The following is a 22260-nucleotide window of genomic DNA, read 5'->3' on the forward strand; positions in this document are numbered from 1 at the left end:
CCATTAGACTATATTCTAATATAAAATTGGGCAAAATACATGAGCAGGCATTCTGAAAGAGGAAATATGAATAGTCAATGAGCATATGAAACCATGTTTAGTCTTATTATTGATCATGGAAGTACAAATTAAAACATCAATGAGATATCACTTTACACCCCCTAGAGTAGCAAAAATGAAAGAGCTATATATTCTGTTGGCCTGAGGAACAACAGAAACTCTTGGTGGTGGTGGTAGACATTGGGACAAGCATTTTGGGTCACAATATGGCATTAGTAAATTTTGATACGCACATACCGTGTGACTTAGCAGTTCTCTTCCCAGGTGTAGACTCTGGGGCCTAGAGAACCTCTCAGCCTATGGGAAGCAGACATGTGCAGGAATGTTCACAGAAGCAAGGTTTGTAATGACAAGTAACTAGAAACAACCCACATGTCTGTCTGTAGGAAAATGGACACATAAAGGTGTGGTCATAGGATGAAACACTGGAGAGCCATGAAGATGAATGAAATCTCGGTGCTCACATAAGCAGTGGAAGACTCTTTGAGACTTAACATTAATTGAAGAAAAAAGCATGGCTTAGACAAATACATTTAAATTTTATAAAGTTTACATTTTAGTTTTATAAGGTTTACAAAAGTACAGGGTCAGATCCTGTCTATATCTAAAATTGTCATATTTTGTTCATTGTGGATTTTTTCACATTAATTTTGATTTTTAAAATATTACATTAAAGTATTATTTATCCTAAATATGAGTATCTTTGGTGCCCCCCCTAAATTTTGCACCCACAACAAATGCCTCACCTGCCCCATCCTGTTCTGGTTCTGGTTGATTTTACTACATTTCATAACTTGCAAAAATGTCATATGTATTCTATTGAACTTATCCAGTATTTCAAAATTTAAAAATTAAAAAGAACACATAAAGAAGAAAAGATGGCTAGGGAAAGAATTCTGAGGTCGCTCCAAATTTCAATAGTCTGGAAGAGGAGATGTTGCAAGTTAAAAGGATCAAGAAGAAGCCAGCAAGGTGGGAGGAAAAACAGACTGTGGCATTTTCTAAGAGTGGAAATATTTGCAAGTCTGTTGGTTCAAGGGAGCTGCTTCTATAAATAGCTTGACAGTCACCTGTTAAGTATGCACCTTTTCAATCACCTAGACCTTCTCTTCAGAAATCTTGCCTAATAATAGTCTAGCTGTGAGAAGAACACACATTGTGCATTCATGCACATGAAACATAAATTATAGTGTAAAATATAAAAAGCTGTATTTTTGAGCAAAGGCTTGGATATTGTTTTTAGATTTTAAGTGATCAACATGGCATGCTGAATTTGAAACGCTGCTGTGCCTCTACCTGTCTTATGCGATTGACTGGTATATTCCTTTTATGCTTCAAGCCTCAGTTCAAATGCAGTTTACTCTTAGATGACTCCCTTGAGGCCAGTTTTTCTTCTGTTCTTCAGCCGTCATATTGGCCCCAGAACAGTGTGGGCAAAGCAGCTTTGAGGCATGCCTTGGGCAGGAGAAAGGGCCAAGTGAGAATAGATGTAGGATCTCAGATAGTTTAAGACAGGGAGGCAAGCTGAAAGCCCCAGCAGGAAGAATTTGTGGTGATTTCTGAGCTGGTTAGAGCAGAAGTGTTTAAAAATATGAACCAAAGTTGGAATTTAAAAGAAGAAAAGGGAAGAAGGTTATGTATAGTTCTGAGGACTGCATTCAGACGCTGGACAAGTCAAGGCTTCCTTCCCTCCCCACCTCCTTCCCTTTTCCTTCAACATTTATTGAACTCCTCCTGTAGGCCAAATGTTGATTTAGAAATGGAGGCTGCGAAGATTAGGATGTGACCTGACATGACAGCTTAGGAGTGCTGTCATATTTTGTTGATTCTAATTTGTACATTTTTTTTACCTTATCTCTGAAGTTGGATTATGTATTATAATCATGTTTTGACAGCATCTTTATTATGTCTTCCAACTGAAAGTGACTTAGGTTTCATAAATACTATAGAAGCCCTGTCTGTCTCTGCTGGTTTTACCTGACTGCCAGATGTTGATATGGAGCATCCTGCACGGCTTCCTCTTAGAACCTTAAATGGGGTGATAGGGAACAAGCTCCCTGTCCTTCATGACTGCTGCAATTTGTATCACTGCATCCCTTTAAATGAGCAAAGCTTGGAGAGGTGGACTCTGAAGTCGCCATCTGACTACACCACTCCCCTCTCTCTTCTCTTGATCTTCTAACCTAATCCCAGGTGGAAAAAAAGAAAGTGGACTTTTACTTCCCCTTTACTTCCACTGATTTCAGATCCATGGGTAAGCCATAGTGGTGAACAGTATTATCTTTCTAGCCTATGGGAGGGACTGTATACTCTTTATTCAGAGGAATTAATTCTTGACATGGTTTAAGTAGGAACCACAAGAATTTAGCACCACTAATTTAGTAGCTATTTTCTGCCCTGAATCAATAGGACTCAAGGGTGAAAGGCTATAAAAAACATGATTTAAAGTGAGGTAGTGGTGGTGGCAAGGATTAAAATGTGCTTATTTAATAGTTGTAAAAATTTAATTCCTTTGATACTGACCAACTTCTTTTGGTCTTACTGCTTTTGTAAGAACATTGAGAACAATATTAAGTATTACACATTTCAATGGAAATACATATTAGTTTCACTTAATTGTGGTCCTGACTGCTTTTTTTGAGGAAAAAAAATGTCTTAGTTGTATTAACAACATGTCTTAATTTAGTTTACAGTTTTCATCAGAAAATAATGTTGATTTATATCAAATGCCTTTGAAAGATATATCAAATCTAAATCTAAATCAAACATTTCAAAACAAAATCATCATGGGACTTTTTTCTTTGATATACTGATATAATAGTATACATATTTAAAGAGTGAATAATCTTTGCATTACCAAAATAAACATTGTTATGGTGTATTGTTATTTTATTTTAGTATGTATTCAATTTTCTGGTGTTTTATTTTGGCTTTTACATCTATATTAAGTTAAATTATTCTACACAGTGTCTGTGTGTGTGTGTGTTAGCTATTTTAGTTAGGTTTTCTATCAACATTGTAGAAGTTCTTAATGAATTGTGAAGCTTTCCATGTTTTTTTAGATGCTCTGAAATTTCAAATTCATGCTTTGCCTCTTACAAGAAGAATAAATGGACAAGTTGTTTTACTTGTTTTTAACTTCCTTTTATAAAAATTAAATACTCAAGGTTTTATCACTTTTGAAGTAAATTTTTATCACTTATATTTTGTTCATGTGTATATTTATGATTTATGTTTTCCTCTCTAAAATTTCAAATATATTACCAGATATATATATACAACAGATTTTAAAATTATAATGTCTGTCAAATCTATGATAAATTTTGCACATAAATTTTGTAAACCTGATTGATAATTTTGTGTATTTTGCTTTTGAAAAATAATTTTGTTTAGTCTTTCTAGCAGTTCACCTCTACAGTCTAGCCTCTAAGTTAATTTATCAAATATTTTCAGGTTCTCCAAAATATGAAAGTTATATATTATCTCTTTTAAACACTTTCAGTTTTATTACACATATAGTGGGTCTTTTGGATTTATTCTCCACAGCTCTTCTATCACCTTTTTTCTTTTTTAATCATTTTCCCCCAAGTTCTGGGATGATTGCTTGGGGCTGAGGTTCTGACTCACTGATTTGCTTGAAACCTGACAACTAATCTTTCTGTTTTCTCAGTCTTTTCTGATTTCAGATTTTTTCATTTTTACTTACTGCCTATTCTGGTGTCCAGAGTGCAGAATCCTCTTTAGCTAATCAGAGAATTTCCAAAATTTGATAAAGGAATATTTAATCTCATTATTCAGATCCTATCACTCAGATTGATACCTTTTTTGACTTGTACTACTTTTTCCTGTTTGCAGTTATTTACTGAATTAAAGAGGGAGGTCAGGGTTTGTCCAGTACTGGTGGTTTAAGTTCTTCTACAGATTATGTGGCTTTAAAGTTCCAGACCAACCAAGCTTGAGGGTAGCTGGGGCAGCAGTTCCACCATTTTTCTGGAAGGTTGCCTTTATTTGGAGAGAGCTATGCAACCTCTTTGTTCTTTCCCCAGCATGGCAGTCCCTGTCCAGAGTTAGGTATTTGGAAAGACCCCAAAGATCCCTGTTCCTTGTGGCTCTGACATGTGGTGTCAGAGCTGGGGGCTGATTTGTATGTGCCCCTCACAGGTCACTAGTGACCTATAGTTACCTCCAGCTTTTGCTACTGCAATGAAAGTTATAGTAAGATTTTGCTGGGGTCTCTTTTTATTTAATTTCCAGACTTCAAAGAAACCAGGGTGATAGATCTTCTCTTCATGGTCTTATCTTTATTATATTCAGCAAAGATTCCTTCATTTCTTAATTACCAGCATTGCTAGAACAAGTTTCCTGTTTATAATATCTATAGGTTATTTCAATAGAAAAGCTGCATGGAATAAAGGGTGGTTAAATGTATCCTACAGTCACCATTTTTAGCTGAAAACCATGTCTGCCTTTCTGAAATCTGGGATAGCTACCAAGTTAACACCCCCATGTACTAGTAATGGCTGGCAGAGTAGGGAATCGGGGGCAGAAGATTTATGCTATATATTTATTCCATTTCTCAGTCATCACCTACAAGCAGATGTCTCTACAAGAACACCAATTCAGTAGCCAAGAGTATCTTGGAAAGAGGAAGCCAACATATTTTCCATAATGCTTGGTGTTCCAATGTTTTTGATACCTCAAAGTCACCAGATCAATTAAATGTCCAATTACGGCCTGATGCTTTCTGCATCCTGCCGTCCCATCTGTTGCTGTCAAAGCCCTTCAGAAACACAGGTGGATACCTTTATAACATGTCTGTTTTACCCTCTGCAAACCATTTCTTGTTAATAAGATTTACCTTCAGGTGGAAGGAAATTCAAGTCACTGTTTCCATATGTAAATTTCTTCTTCTAAATTTAGATTGTCATCATCCCATTGCACATGCCCATCATAGAGTAAGGAATTTTGACAAGCATGCCTAGGTTTTAATGGTGACATCAAAGTTTCCTTTTAAAATTCTGGAAACACCTATATAGTTTATTGTTTTACATCTAGGTTCTGTTTCCCATATAATTTCTTTCTTCAGGTTCTGGCTGAATTTCCTCTTGTCTCCCACTAACAATTGTGTACTAGGCAGTGCTGAAATTCAGTGAGTTTGGAGCAAAACTTTGAGAAACTTAGCATCTGGCCAAAGCCTTGAAACTTCATCAAGAAGAAGAATGCCAAAATTTCAGTTTTTTCTGGGAGGTACATGCAAGATAGGACACTTAAGCAGAGAGGCCTGTTCACAGCTGATGTTTGATATAAGGGCTACTCTGGGGACTTGGTGTAGGAAGCCCTTAGATGGTGTGACATTTAATGTGGAGTGTATCCATCCTTATTCACAGGAAGGTTGCCAGGGGCTTTTTATTGCTAACACTTACAAACAACATCAGAAGCCTCATAAACTTACACGTTACTAACAAATTTGACCAGAGTAATAGAGTTTGCTACTGATGCTAAGTGTGGTTATTATCATTCCATAAACATTTAATGAGTGACACTACATGCTAGTCACTGTGCTAAGACCAAAGTATACTAAGATGCATAAGACCTGCCCACCAAAAGCTGATTATTTAGGGAAAAGATTAAAGTAAAAAGGGGAACTTAGAGAATTCTATGATTCTACCAATTGGATTTCCTCAAATTCCTTCATAAATATGCATGTTAAATTTTTTTTTTAATTTTAGGAAATTTCAAACATATACAAGAGGAGAGCAAAAAGTGTAATGAACCTGATATATTTATCATTCAGCTTCAAAAATACTGGTCAAGCCCTTTTTATCTGTAGTCCGTCAACTCTCCACTCATTGAGATTATTTTATTTTATTTTATTTTTTTTTTTTTGAGAGGGCATCTCTCATATTTATTGATCAAATGGTTGTTAACAATTAACAACAATAAAATTCTGTACAGGGGACTCAATGCACAATCATTAATCCACCCCAAGCCTAATTCTCATCAGTCTTGGATCTTCTGAAGCACAATGAACAAGTTCTTACATGGTGTACAAGTTCTTACATAGTGAATAAGTTCTGACATGGTGAACAGTACAAGGGCATTCATCACAGAAACTTTCAGTTTTGATCATGCATTATGAACTATAAACAATCAGGTCAAATATGAATATTCGTTTGATTTTTATACTTGATTTATATGTGAATCCCACATTTCTCCCTTATTATTATTATTATTATTATTTATTTTTTTTTAAATAAAATGCTGAAGTGGTAGGTAGGGGCACTGCAAGATAAAGGTAGAAAACATAGTTTAGTGCTGTAAGAAAGCAAATGTAGATGATCAGGTGTGTGCCTATAGGCTAAGTATTAATCCAAGCTAGACAAGGGCAATAAAATATCCATGGATGCAGAAGATTTCTCTCATTGAGATTATTTTAAAGTAAACACTGTGCATAATATAATTTCCTCTGTAGAAATTTCAATGTATGTCCAGAAAATAAGGACTCCCTTTGTATCATATACCCACAATACCATTATCACATATAAATAAATTTATAGTAGTTCATCAGTATCATATAAAACATTCACATTGAACTAATTGCCTATTAAAATTTTTTTTCAGTGTTTTTAAAAATAAAAATAGTGGCTTTATTATTTACATATTTTAGCTACATTAATATATATTATAAACTTCAAGAACTAGAAATAAATTACTTTACTTTTTACCCAGAATAGGTTATGGCAGCCTGCTCAGTGAATATTATTTAAGTTTTGCACAGTCTCATTTTACCTATTTTTCAGATAACCAGAAAGTCATCATCCAAGCCTTATATTAGACCATGGTATAGTTACTCCTAAACATACATTTCATTAAGTAGAAATGAGACACTATGTTTCACTTTTCAGCAAATACTCCCTTTCTTTCTCCCTTTTTGTCATACAGACATATCCTCCCAAGTTTATCTTATTATAATGCACAAAACCTAGCTTTTTATTCACAGGAGTTGCCTCAAATAACTTTTATCTTAGAAAGCTACAAAGGCATAAGACAGCAATAAAATGCTACTCTGGACTCTGCATCTTGGATTTTTCATTTTGTCTGAAACTTCACTTTAAAATTAAAATGAAATTAACCTCATATTATAAGATTTACTTAGGACAGTGTTTTTGTGTACATGTTTAACACAAATGGAAAAGTCAGTTTGAGCAAGTACTTGGCAGACTACAGAAAGAACAGAGGACTGTGGGAAATGAAAATGCTTTAGTGTTTCATAGGGGAAGTGATTGATGAATATCATTCAAATTTCTCATCTCCTTCTTTCCCATCTTCCACACTGAGTGCTTCCAGGGAACCTTTGCCTTTGTCTCCTTTTTTATTAGCTTACCAATTTTCTTGAAGCAGCCTGGGTCAGTCAGACACACAATTTCTAACTGTTGACTGTAGTCCTCTCCTTCTGTGATCTGCATCAGTGGCCTGAGCTTTCCTTTCAGCCTCTTCGCTTCAGTTGCTGGAAGAAGGAACCCGAGTCTCAGGTGAGCACATTCTGTCTCCATTTTCTCCCTTAACTGCGTTATCACTTCCAAACACTTCAGGTGTCACCCATTTGTCAGCTACAGTAGTTGCAATGTCCCTAAACACCTGCTGTAGCTGCGTTTGCCATTCTTTATCTTGTGCCTGAACCTTTCCCTTAGTCTCAATCTGTTTATAGATTTCAGTCTCATCGTCTGTTCCAAATGTGATCAGATCTTCGATCTTTGCAACCTGATCTTTAGAAACATTTACAAACGTTGAGTGGGTCAGTAGAACTTATTCAAGATCTTTTTCCACACTGCTCCTCCAGCTGACTAAAAGGAAAAGAAAAGACACAAACTCGACAGTCCAAGCAGGTTTATTGCTAAACCTGAGAGGGACCTCTCTGTTCTGGCGAGCTGAACAAAGAAGGCATCTCTTAGAGGCTAAGAGGCTTTTTATGGCAGGGTTTTTTGGTGGGCTTTTGAGGGGACAGGTCAGGGAAAAGGTGGGCTTGTCGCTTGCTGACATGTCCTCCGGAAAATGCTTGTGGCCTACATAAAATGAAACCTAGTCTCTCTCAGATGGCAGGCAGGCTCATTCAAAATGGCAGTACTCCTGTCTGGGCTCTATTTATCCCTTAATTTATCAGATTTCAAAATAATGATATTTCCCTGGTATCTTTCAAAGATGACCAATCGGTTGAGTTTTAGTATGATTATAAACTCTTGTTTTAAATATATTTAAAGTATCAATTCAATCAACTGAGGTTTGCTTATTGATGCTCAAATCTCCTATTTTAGCCCAGCAGAGTTCATTTAGGTTGACTCCTGAGTACTTTTCAAAACAACCTTGGTTGTCTTTAATAGCTTCACGGCTTTTTTGAATAACAAGATGTTCAATATTTTACATTTCCAACTCTAGATCCAGAATTAATCATTTTCCAAAGTGCCCTTAGTTGCTCAAAAAGTGGTATTTAGAGATTATAATCTGGACACTAGGGGTGCTCATAGCTGTTGGGTTGGTCATTGGTTCTTTATCTCTTCAGTGGGGATTTATTTCTTTTTTGTTGAGATAAAATACATCATGACTTCCTACTTATACTGTCAATTCCAAGTTATGACTTGGTTTTTATTTAACTTCACAGTTATGCATATGTATCTCCTGGTAATGACACACCCCAAAATTTTGAGTTCTCTGTGATACCAGCCTAATTAGACATCATTTTATTTTCCCCATACAAAACACGCAGACATCTCAGAAAGCAACTCTGATACTAATGCCTACAGCAAGATTACTGAGAATAGTTGCAGGTTTTTTTTCCCCCAAGTTCTTCCTGTCTTTAGAATATATCTTTAATGTATACTCTTAGGAATATACAGTTATTGTATTTTCAAATTCTTTGATATAATTTTTCTTTTCTGAATATTCTCTAATTAGCCATATAAGTAGGTTCATTTATTTCCTGTTACTTTTAAACTCAGAGGTTATTATTACTTAATTTTCTTTTTATTTTTATGTAAAATATTTAGATCTAAAGCTAAATCTACAAAACAAGATAGTCTTCTATTCCTGTCCTCTCTACCATGTTCTCTCCCTCCTCTTATAATTAGCCTTTTGTTGTTATTGTTGAACTGCACTTTTATTTTTATTAATTTTATTGATGTATAACTGACATACAATATCTTATTAATTTCAGGTATACATCATAGTGATTTGATATTTTTATACATTATGAAATGACCCCCATGATAAGGCTAGTTGCCGTCTGTCATCATACAAAATTATTACAGTGTTATTGACTATATTTCCTTGCTGTACATTACATCCCTAAGACTTATTCATTTTATAACTGGAAGTTTGTACCTCTTAATCCCCTTCATATATTTTAGCTGCCTTCCCAAACCGTCCCTAACTCTGGTAGCAACAGTTTGTTTCCTGTATCTATGAATCTGTTCTTGTTCTGTTTTGTTTGTTCATTTATTTTGTTTTTTATATTCCACACATAAGTGAAATCATATGGTATTTGTCTTTCTCTGTCTGACTTATTTCACTTAGCATGATACTTTCCAGATCTATCCATGTTGTTGCAAAGAGCAAGATTTCATTCTTTTTTCTTATGGCTGAATAAATAGTTTATATATATATGTCTTCTTTATCCATTCATCTATTGATGGGTGCTTAGGTTGCTTCCATATCTTGGCTATTATAAATAATGCTGCAATGAACGTAAGAGTGCCTATGTCTCTTTGAATTGGTGTTTTCATTTTCTTTGGATAAATATCCAGAAATGGAATTGCTATGTTGTATGGTAGTTCTGTTTGTATGGTAGTTGTGTGGGAGGTTCCCAGGAAAAGCACAGTAAACAAGGTAAGGTTGTTAAAGGATGTAAGGTTGTTACACAAGTAGAAGGCATCCTGACTTCCAGCATCCTGGTTGGTGTTCCCAAATTCACTTTCTTTCCTTTGACTCTCCTAAAACAATATCCATAAATCAACATTGAAAGTAAAGAGATTATTGGCATTGTTTCCTCTGTATCATGCCTTCTGTTTGAGAATGTTCCTGGGTCCTCATTGATGTTTGGCAGTCTCGCCAGCATATCTAAATTAAATAAGATAGCTGCTTCTCCTGGCAGGGCATTGGGATGAATCCAGCTAGGAACTGATCCAGTAACAAACAACTTGATTTATGATAATATAAAAAGCCTAAGCCTAGAGTATCTATAATTAGGAAGAACCCAAATGAGATTGAGGTATGCGAAAATGAATATTTTCCTCTCCTTTCTTTGCATACTGCTCACACACAAACACCCACCTCTTATTTTTATAGAGTCTTATATTCAGAATACTCAGTAAGAAATTATTTGATCTATCATGTGGGCATTTAGGCTTTTTGAATGAATAAAATATCCTGAAACTGATTATTTTAAGGAATAAATATATCTCAATAGTCCTTCAAAATTTAGAGAAACTCAAGGAAAGATAAAAGAAAGCCCTTTATAAAGACTTTTCATGGTTCTGAGATAGAGCAGGGAAATGGGACAAAGTCATGCCATTGTAAAATCTACTTAGTCTTTGAAAAGGCCCAGTTTGTTCTTCACCTTAATCTACATGCTGTTCTTCCTCTTCTTCTAGCCCCTTAATCAATTAAGTAATTTTGTAACCTGTAACCTTTGTAACAGGATAAGAGAAACCTCTGCAGTATAAATGAACCTACCTATGTGAGTAAAGAATGCTGAGATCCAAATCAACTCAGTCACCTAAATAACCCTGTTTTTAAGACAAAACTTCAAAGGAATTGTTAATCACTTGTATACATCATGCTTTATATCAACCTTTACTCAAAAGACCATATGAACCCCAAGCTCCTAAAGTGCACCTCCTCTGTGAGGGTGTTTGTACGCCCCTCCGAGTGTGTACTGTCTCTTTAAATAAACATTTTGTTGCTTAAGCCCACTGCACTTTGTCTCTGAATTCTTTCTCATGACAAATTCAAGAACCCACCTACATCCACCACTGGTGCAAGTGTCTTTGTCACTTTGCTGTTCATTCAGCTTTCTAGTCTTAAACAGAATTCTTTTCTCTTTACTTTATTTCAGACCAGCAGGGAAGTGGCTGCAGGAACCTCTGAGCACGAAGGGGCTTGCACATTCCCATCCCCTGAGTGACTCTGACACTGTCAGTCACGTTCTTTAGCAGCCTGTCCCCAAGAATCTCCTTTCCTTTGCTTTGGGAAGTTCTCAGGACTTAAAAGTCACTCCATCCAGTGCTCTGCAGCTCATCCAAATTCTCAGGGGACAGGGATGTAATTCATGTGCTACACAGATCAAGTGAACAGGGACGCCTGGCGACCCTGACTTTAGGGGTTGGCATGGGATTTGCCTTATGTGAGGCAGGAGTTCAATGAATTTTCTCTTCTCCCTCTGTTCTTCCTTGCTTTCTGCCACCTACATGGAGCACAAATAAGAGGGTCACTTTTCCTGGCCCTGTGCAGTTCTGACATTTGCCACTACTCTCACTTAAATGAATTCCTCTCTTGCTTGCAGTTGTTCGACACAATCTTGAATTATTTCCTGATCAGTGTCAAGAGCCCTCCCTCCCCTGTCCTGGTTGAGGTTCCACCTGGCTCGCAGGCAGAGAGCTATGCAGGCAGGGGCTATCAGCAGTGGTTCTGTCTATACTCTGGCATATTTCTAAACTGTAAAATAGACTCAGTAATAGGAGTCTACTCCCCACCCCTTGTAGGGGCCAAGGGCAGGCCACCTCAAAATGTGCCATTCTGACATGCAGGTTATGTCAGAGCTGAAAACAAGGCACAAAAGACTCAGAAAGAAACTTGATCCCCCCCACCCCAACTGCATAAAAAGGAGTTAGAAGGAGGACTTGCTCCAGGAAGAGAGCTATCACCATAGTAAGTACATTATAAAATAAACTAGGTGTGGTAGACCAGGAGGAATTTAGCAAATCTGTTAAATTTCCTGTGATGTCTCATTGTTTCTGTGTGGCCCTGCAAATATTTGTTTATCAAGCATCTACTCTTTCATATTCCTGTGAATTGCCTTCCTTTCCTTTGATGTCTCAGATCCTTACCCTCTTCTTAGTTCAGGACGACATATGTGCCTCATTTTCCCTATCTCTGGAATCTCATTTCTATGGATTCCTTCATACATACATAATTAAACTTCAATTTTTTTCTCCTATTAGTTTGTCTCATGTCATTTTGAATCTGAGACCAGCTAGAAGAATACTGAATGGTAGAGGAAAATTCTTCCTTTCCAGCACTCTGCTCCTGAATCACCAGCCTCCTTTCCTTAAACCAGTTAGGCTATGAATGGCATAAATGCCCACAGACCAATGGTTTAAACATGATAAAAATTTATTTCTCCCGCACAAAAACAAAGTTCAGAGGCAAGCATTTCAAATCTGGCATGGGGAGGCCACTATTTTCAGGGATCTTGACTCCTGCCTGTTGCTTTGCTATTGTCAAAATAGGGTTTTTATCTCATGTTTCAAGTAGGCTGCTTTAGTTCCAGGATACAGGTCTACAATCTGCCCAGCAAGAAGTGGGGGAGGAGAAGAGCTCAATCCCTTTTTAAGTGATGCAGTGCTGGCCAAAACTAAGTCACACCTCTTTGCAAAAAAAAGCTGGGAATATCATCTTTATTCCATTTGGCCATGATGATATCTAAAATTTAAGGTTCTGTTACCAAGGAATAACTGGAGATTAGGTAATGGGAGAAAAAATAATTTGGGGAAGCTCATTTCTTTATAGGGAAACCATTGTTATCAATTTCTTGTGTAGCCTTAGAGATAGTCTATATAAATATACAAATGTACACATGTATGTACATACCCTGCTTCTTTTTTTTAAAACAACTAGAAGTCTACAAATTACACTTCACTGTGTTACTGGTGGACACTAAAAAACAGGATCCTCAGTCCTTATCTTCATGTATTAAAACAGTTTAACACCAAGACTTAGAAGTATGCAAGCAAACAGTGCACTTTAATAGAAAAGTGAGGAAACAGAAACACCTTGATAGACCAAGGTGGGCTGCTCAAGAGAGAGTCATCCCTGAGAAGAATCAGGATAGCTCCTATTATGAGGAGTGAAAATGTTTATTCATTAGTTATTAGGTCATCTAGCATAAATAGGGAGGGTTTCAATTGGCACACATGCAGCTAGATTACATACATGTATGTTGCAACATCATCTCATGCAGCAGTAGCATATAAAATCTCCACCAACGGTAGGAAATTAAGTATGATGAGGATAAGGTCCTTATTGTCTGACCAAGGGATCTCTAAAGCTGGATTGGGGTGGCTGTAAAATGTGTTACAACAATAGGTTGATGTGAAAAACAAGACATATTGGAACTTTACAGAGCCGTTGGTCTGAGTCACAAGGCTTTTTATCAAGACTTAGGTATGTGGGTTTGGGCTGGTCTCTCCATTTTTTTTTTCCTATCCCAAATGTTTCTTGTTTGTTTTATGATTTTTTTTCCTGTGTAAATATTTTTAGACCATTCCATATCTGTTGATACAGATTTATCTTATCCCTTTGTAATGGCTGCAGAATTTCCCTGTCAATTGATGTTCCATAAGTAAAGTCCTCTTAATGGCATTTAATTATGTGTTGATCTCTTTCTATTATAAGTATGCTACAATGGCTATCATTCTAAGTTCACTCATGTGTGTAAATAAATCTATAAGATATATTCCTGGAAAAAGAATTGCTGGGTCTAACTTTTGATAGCTACTATCAAATTGACTTCAAAGAGTTTGTCCCATATTATACTTCCTCAAAAAAATGTGTGATAATGCCTGCTTCACAACATTCTTGCCTACACAGTGTGCTGTAAGGGTGTCCCCTCCTTGCCCATAAGTGAAACACACTGGTGTGCCATTTTATGTGCAATTTGCTTTTCATTCATTATAAAAGCCATTTGTATTTTTTGTTCTATGAACTCTCTTTATGTTATTTGATCATTTTTCCTTTGGGATGTTAATTTTTCTCTTATTGATTTGGTCCAATTGATTAATAAGTTGATTAATTTCCTTAAGGAAGTTAACCTGTTTTCTGTCTAATGCACTGCAAGTATTTTTCCCTGATTCGTTACATAGTTTATGGTGTTTTTTTTCATGCTGAAATATTTAATTTACATTTTTTATTAGTAGGTTAATTAATATCTTTTAGGTTTTGTTTTTTTCTTAGAAAGGTCTTGCCTTTTCAACTCTTATAAAAGCATTCTCTCATATTCTAGTACATTTATAGTTTCATTTTTTAGGTTTAATTCTTTTCTTCCTGGAATCTATTTTCTTGTAAGAATTGAGGAAGGAATTCAATTTTACTCTTTGCCAGATGGTTAGCCAGTTGTACTGTACTATCATTATTTATTGAATAATCCATTTCTTAGATGATGAATTAAAATTCCACCTTTATCATATTCTAAATTCCCACATATATCTCAGCCTATGTCTGGGCTCTTCATTCTGTTCCATTGACCTGTCTCTTCAGGTACCACTACTAAATTGTTTAAATTGCTTACCGATTTATAAATCTTTTCATATATAATTAAACATTGATTTGTCTTCATTAATCTTTTTCAGATTTTTCCTACCTATTTTGACTGTTTTTTTCCTCAATAAAATCTAGAATCTGTTTGTTTAGTGCAAAAAAAGGTACTGTTGACATTTATAGATTATTTGTTTTCTAATAATGTTAGAAAATTGAATGTTTGATCTAGAATAGTATTTTTAAGTTTTCTTCACATGTATGTTGCATTTATATTGTTTAGTTTATCATTTGTGTGTGTGTGTGTGTCTGTATGTGTATTATTGTAATTAATTGTTTCCAAATGTAGGAAAAAATAGTTTCACTTATTTTACTGATTTCTGTTTTTGTAATCATTTTTCAGTGCATTTTCCTAACTTTTCCAGATAAAGAAATCATATCTGCTATAAATTATAATAACTTAAATGCTTCTTTTCTCATTTTTATTTTTCTTATTTCATCCTCTTGCCTAATTACATCAGCTACACTGGTTGGTATTTTCAGAACAAAATAAAACAATAGAAAAAAAATCTTTCTTCAAATGAACTATTTTGGGGGAGACAAATATATAACAGCGATAATGGTGAAGCTGTTTTAATTGACATAAATATAAGGGATTCCTGATTTCCCACCAATTTTACCTCTTCTCCATTTACTGAATCCTTACATTGGATCCTAGTACACATATGGGAATCACAGGGTTAACGGAACCTCGTTTGAAAACTGCTCACTGATCCTGTCTAACACTTTATAGTATGATGAGGAATAAGACCTAGAGAGATTAAAATTTTACCAAAGGGGGAAAAAGACACCACATTTTAGATAAAAATATGTGAAGCAGTAAATTCAGTCTATTGTTATTTTCACTTACTCATTAATTTGCTTACTTAACCAATATTTATTTGGAACTTATTAAATACCAAGCGTATAACAGAAAAGGCTTATAGTCAAGGGTAAGGGTCAATAAAATCATGGCCAGCAGTCTAAATCTAGCCTACTCCCTGTTTTTCTGTGGCCAGTGAGCTAAGAATAAGAATGTTTTTTATATTTTAAATGCTTAAAAAAAGTTGAAAGAGTAATGCATGACACATTAAAATTATATGAAATTCATATTTCAATATTCATAAAGTTTATTGAAACACAGGTAGGCTCATTCATTTATATATTGTCTATGGCTGATTTGTACCTACAACAAATTTGAGTAGTTATAATACAGACTAAATGGCCCACAGAGCCTAGAATATTTCTATGTGCCCCTGAAAAATTTGCCAATCTTTGGTCTAGGGCAGTGGTTCTCAATGAAGGGCCCCCACCAGTAAGATGGCAAACTTCCAGCTTCTCTTCGGGGTCCTCGGCTCCCGCTGGCGCCACCTGAAGCCCAGTCACCTCTCGCCCCCCTCCCAATCCCAGCACCTAACCAACAGCCACCAGCCCTGTAGAAGTGACACCTCAATCACCCTATGCCCCTTCCTATATAACCCAGCACCTTTCCCTAATAAAGCGGAATTCTCCGGGGATTTGCTGCTGTGTGTCGCTCCTTTCCTTTCATTGGTGCCGAAACCCGGGAGATGGGACACCCCAACTGGGCCCCGTCTTCCCCCCGACACCAGCAGCAGCTTGCCCTCGTCCTCTTCTTCCGGCGCTGGCTCATCACACTCACCACTCCTCTCTGACTTTTAGGTAAGTTTTCCCCCGGGGTGGGCCACTCTTCCCTGAGCTATCGCAGTGCAATTGACCGTGATCGTCCGGCAAGGCCCTGACACTCGGGGATGAGGGAACTCTCCCCGCCTCAGGCCTTCACGGCTGCGGTGGACCCTCAGGCCCCTCCTCCGACAGTCATAAATCCCCGCCTCAGGCCTTCACGGCTGCGCAGACCCTCAGGCCCCTCCTCCAACAGCCATAAAGAGGTGACTCCTTTGCGGATGAGAACGCTCCTTCCCCCCCCACCCCTCCTTCTGTTCCATCCGCCAAAATCTGTTCTGTCTGCCGAAAACTCCTAGTGCTAGGTACCTCGTGACTCCGGCCCTCTGCCTTCTTAGGGACGTCTGGGTGACGACCCACACTTCCTAAGAAATTCCAACTCGTATACGAGTTTCTGCAGACCACCAAGGATCATTGGGGATGCCCTTTGTCTCCTTGCAGTCTGCTTCCAGTCCGAGGATCTCCATTCGTCTTCCCCTGTTTGTCTCCTTCTCTGTCCTTCAGCCAGAACTGTCCCTCCCTGAAAGTTCACCTCTTGAATGCCTGCTTAAGCATCTGGCTACCCTCTCCCTGACACCTGATATAAAACCAAAACTTCTCTGTAAATACTGCTCCCAAGATTGGCCGACATACCCCCTAGACAATAACAACCAATGGCCCACAGGGGGAACTCTTGATCCTAACATCACTCGCGATCTTTTTAACTACTGCCAGCGCCTGAAAAAATGGAAGGAGATTCCCTATATTGAAGCTTTCCGCCTCCTCCTACCCCTGCCCCCTCCCAAGTTCTCCTAGCCTGCAAGCTGCTGCCCCCGCAGAAGCCTCCGGTTCTCTCCCTTCCCCTTCTCCTATAACAGTCCTTCTCCCTTCCTCCCCCACCATCTCCTCCCCCATCTTACCTCCTCCGCCTTCGTCCCCCGCAGATTAAGCCTGAGCCTTTCAGCCCCCCTTTAACTAGGTCCCGGGGGCCTCCTCCATCTTTGCCCTCATCACCTGTTTCTCCCCTGTTAGGGACCGCCTTTGTCTTCTCACATGTTTGTAGTGAGAATGGGAAAGCACCTTCCCCCATGTCTGAACACAGCATGGGAAAGCACAAGCTAGAGAACAACCGGTGCAGTCCTTTGAAGTTATCTGTCCACAAAAACATATCTTGTCCTCGAAGATGAGCCAAGACTCCTCACTCTGAAAATAGGGAAACCTTGAAGATGTGTAGAAACACCGCCCCTGCTTCTAGCTATGCCCTTCCCCCACTTGCCGATGTGGCAGGAATGAAGAACAAAGAACATTCTGTTTACGCATTCCATAAGCACTTAACTGGAACCCTGCTGTAGCTCAGTTAGTAGAGCATGGGACTCTTAACCTCAGAGTCATGAGTTCAAGCCCAACTAGAACAGCAGAGGCAAGCAGCTAGGCTGCTGGCTGGTGACACGTGAGTCCGATTCTATCTTTCTTTATTTTCTTTGTCCCCCTTCCGCACTTCAAGACCTGCTCAACTAGGCGCAGCTAGACCGCGTCACTCCCCCACAGACTGAGCCAGAACCCTTCAGTCCCCCTCAGACTCAGTCCTGAGGGCCTCCCAAAATTATCGCCCCCACCTCCAGGACGTAGCTTAGACAGACTCACTCAAGCCCTATTACAGTATACCAGCTTTGACCCAAAAACGCCTGACAGAAGACATGTCCTTATGACATACTTCCTAGCTCAAAGCTACCCCGACATTAAAGCTAAACTCAAAAAGTTAGAACAGAGCCCCGCTACTCCACAGACTGAGATCCTAACAGTAGCCTTTAAAGTCTTCCATAACCGGGAGGAGGAGAAAGAGCGCCATAAACAAAAGGCTGATCAGGCCAATTTCCAAATGTTGGCCCAGCTGATAAAACCACAACCTGGGCGCCCCTCTACAAACAAGACCCCCCCCCCCCAGGAGCTTGTTTCAAGTGCGGAAAAGAGGGACATTAGTCAAGGGCGTGCCCCTCCTCCAGATCTCCTACCACCCCATGCCCCAGATGCCACAAAAAGGGCCACTGGGGGTCTGATTGCCCAACCACCAGAAGGGGAGGCTGGATGAACAACCCCCATCCTAAGCCCGCCGTAGTGGAGCTGGCAGAGGAAGATTGACGGGGCCCAGGTGCTTCTCGCCCGATCATTTCCATCACCAAACAGGAGCCCAGGGTTACTTTAATAGTAGACGGTCACCCCATCTCCTTCCTACTAGATACAGGAGCCACCTTCTCAGTCTTGCGGGAATACCAGGGCCCTACCATGCCTGCCATTACTCCTATAGTCGGGGTAGGAGGTAAACAGATTTTCCCATTAAACCCCCACCCCCTTTTACGCACAATCCAAGACAATCCCATACCTTTCTCCCACTCCTTCCTGGTTATGCCCCAGTGTCCCATCCCTTTACTAGGACGGGACATCCCTTCTTTCCTCCACGTTTCCATAACTATATCCACTCCCACAGCCCCCAGTACTCCCTTTCTGATGGCCCTCATAGCCGACGACCCCCCTCTACCCAATGAAAGCTCCGGTTCCGCCCTCATACACCCTGTAAATCCCAAAGTTTGGGACATTACAAGCCCCTCCATGGCTCTATGTCCTCCTGCCTCTATCAAATTACGTGACCCCTCTCAGTATATCTGTCAGGCCCAATACCCCCTAACCACTTCAGCCCTCATAGGCCTCCAACCCATCATTCAAGATCTCTTAAACAAAAATTACCTCAGACCCACTCACTCCCCGTTTAATACCCCCATATTAGCTGTTAAAAAAACCAACGGATCTTTCCACCTTGTCCAAGACCTTTACCTCATCAACATGGCCATTGTCCCTATCCATCCCTTAGTTCCAAATCCATACACCCTTTTATCGCAGATCCCTGCCTCAGCCTCCCACTTCTCAGTCCTAGATCTCAAAGACGCATTTTTCCTATCCCTCTGGACCCCTCCTCCCAAGATTTTTTCGCCTTCACCTGGACGGACCCATACAAAGACATTCTGAACAACTCACTTGGACAGTTTTGCCACAAAGCTTCTGAGATAGTCCCCATATTTTTGGACAGGTCCTAGCTCAGGACCTCAAAGAGTTTCATCATGATCATTCCAAGTCCACCTTATTACAATACATAGATGATCTTCTACTCTGCAGTCCCTCATGGGAACAGTCTCAACTTGACACTGCCTCCCTACTTAACCTTCTAGCTTCCCGAGGTTACCGAGTATCCCCTGTCAAAGCTCAAATCTCTTCCTCTCCTGTCACTTACCTCAGATTCCTTCTATCTCAACAAAGAAAGTCCATTACCTTAGACAGAAAACGACTCCTCTCTGACCTGCCCGTTCCCAAAACCAAGACAAAAATCCTTTCCTTTCTAGGCCTGGCTAAGTATTTTAGAGTGTGAATCCCTAACTTCTCTCTGTTGGCAAGACCCCTATACGACCTCAGCAAGGGCCTCCCTGAAGAACCATTATCCTCTTCACCCCAACACTCCTTCATTAAGCTCCGTCAAGCTCTTGTGGAAGCGCCAGCTCTCCATCTTCCTGATTTGTCAAAGCCCTTCTCATTATACATTCATGAGAGGTCCAGTCAAGCTCTAGGAGTCCTAGGCCAATATTATGGCCCATCCTTTGCCCCAGTAGCTTATCTCTCCAAGCAATTAGACCCCACAGTTCAGGGATGGGCCCCCTGCCTACGAGCATTAGCCGCTAGACAGCTCTTGCAGAAGGAAGCTCATAAACCGACATTCAGGGCACCCCTTACCATTCTGTCCCCACATCACCTAAAAGATCTCTTAACCTACAAAAGTTTACAGACTCTCCCTCCCTCCAGACTCCTGACCTTACTGTCCTCTTTCCTCCAAAATCCCGTTCACCCCCTTTGCCATCCATACCCGAATCATGACTTTTTCCTCCTTTACTGCTCTCTCGCTTTTTTTCCTCATTCCTATTGTCTTCCCCACCACCCCAGCCTCCTTTGTATGGCGATTCAAAGTTAGACAGACTTACACACAGCATCAAACAAAAGTTACTGCCCTCATTGCCACATCAGACTGCCCTCTGGAAGGCTGCTCTAAGCCTTTGTACCTCCACTTTCCTCCCTCCACCGAAGTGTTCACTAGCAGCTACCCTTATTCTCCCTACCTCTGCTTCCTCTATGACCAAAAACAAGCCTATTGCAGGTGATGGCCAGACACTTATGGGAGATGTCCCTACTGGTCTTGCGCCATTCACTACATGGGTAACTTCCAGTACCCACAGTATTACTCCTCCAACCGTTTCATAAAATATCCCAATGGCTCATTCTTCTTATCAATCCCAGATCCCTGGGACTCTCGATGGGCCGCCGGAGTCACAGCCTCAGTTTACTATGGGGGGTCCTCGACTGCCCATGGTACCCTTCATATCTCTCAAAAGTATGTTCCCTCTCATTCCCAGATCTCTCAAGTTGCATCAGATATCAAACATTCCAAAAAAGTCATTATCCAAACACTTGATGGCGCCTCTTCATCTTATCCCTGCCCCTCTTCCCATTTCTTCTACTCTTCCTTACAGCTCATTCAGGACACCACCATCTTTCTCAACCACACCCTTAACACCGCCAATTGTTTCTTGTGTGCATCACTACAGTGCCCACTGCTGGCCGCCGTGCCCCTTAATATTTCCAACTACTCCTTCCATGCAGAAGGACAACCCGTCTGCCCCCTGGCAGACATACCCCTATGGGAACCAGAATACGCAGATAATCTCACCATCCACCACTGTTTAGGCCCAACTCCACCCCCCTCCAGTGCACTTCACTGCCTCTCTATCTACACCCCTACCTCTGGCTCTAAAACTTTTACGCAGCCGGGACACTTCTTTTGGTGTAATGGCAGTCTTTTCAACTCATTGCCTCTCAACTCTGATACACCCTGCATTCTCATCACCCTAATCCCACAGCTTACACTTTACAGCATGGCAGAATTTCTTGAGCTCCAACCTCCCTTGCTCTCGCACACAAAAAGGGCTGCTTTCCTTCCCATCATGGTCGGTATCTCTTTGATCACCTCAGCCATTGGGGCAGGGTTTTCGGGAGGAGCCTTGGGTCACTCTCTATGGGCAGTTAAAGATCTCAACGCCAAACTTGAGGGCGCCCTGACATCCACTGCCAATTCCCTAGCCTCTCTCCAAAGACAGGTCACTTCGCTAGCTAAGGTCACCCTTCAAAACCGGCAGGCCTTAGATCTGCTTACAGCTGATAAGGGCGGCACCTGCGTCTTCCTCCGGGAAGAGTGCTGCTATTATATCAATGAATCTGGCACTGTAGAAACTGACATTACCAAACTCACCGACCTTGCCTCCAGCCTCCACTCTGCTTCCAATTCCAACCCATTCTCTTCAATACTAACAAACCCCCTCCTAACCTGGCTCTGGCCCATTGCAGGCCCCGTAATGATCATTCTTCTCACCTGTCTCTTCTTACCCTGTATAATAAAGTTCATCAAATCCCAAGTCAGAAAAATCTCTAATCAAGCTTTCAACCAGCTTTTACTCAGGAACTACCAGCTTCTGGCCACACAAGATCCCTCACCCTCACGTGACCTCCTCCCCACATGCTGAGATGGACCCCTCTCCCTGCTGGAAACTGTTCCTGGAAACAATGGCCGCAGACGCCTGGCTCCTGACACCCATATCCTCTTGGCACCATTGGAATCAACAGATCCTCGACCTATGGTTACAGGGAACATTCATTGATTTCCAACCTGAAGAAGTCCACATCTACTCATCCTTACTGTGGGGAGTCCTATCAACCCTTTCCTCCCAATCCTCAAGCCCTCACACCCTTCTCTACCCCCATTCAGCAGGAAGCAGCCAGACAGAAAGCAACGTCCACAACCCCATAGAGGAGAAAGGGGGGAATGAAGGGCCCCCACCAGTAAGATGGCAAACTTCCGGCTTCTCT

The 22260-nt window shown here is 40.0% G+C and overlaps 1 protein-coding gene and 1 pseudogene across 1 annotated transcript in view; one reads left to right on the forward strand and one right to left on the reverse strand.

Annotated features, from left to right (window-relative positions):
- Positions 1–21962, forward strand: part of C2H9orf85 (chromosome 2 C9orf85 homolog) — a 191046-nt gene extending 169084 nt beyond the window's left edge. Inside the window, exon 4 of the transcript XR_012127754.1 lies at positions 21843–21962. The gene's annotated coding sequence lies outside the window, so the exon portion shown is untranslated. The remainder of the gene's footprint in view (positions 1–21842) is intronic.
- Positions 7354–9322, reverse strand: LOC140847703 (ribosome maturation protein SBDS pseudogene; annotated as a pseudogene).
- Positions 21963–22260: the final 298 nt, after the last annotated feature.

The sequence above is a fragment of the Manis javanica genome, chromosome 2, assembly GCF_040802235.1.
Source record: "Manis javanica isolate MJ-LG chromosome 2, MJ_LKY, whole genome shotgun sequence".
NCBI classification, from domain to species: Eukaryota; Metazoa; Chordata; class Mammalia; order Pholidota; family Manidae; genus Manis; species Manis javanica.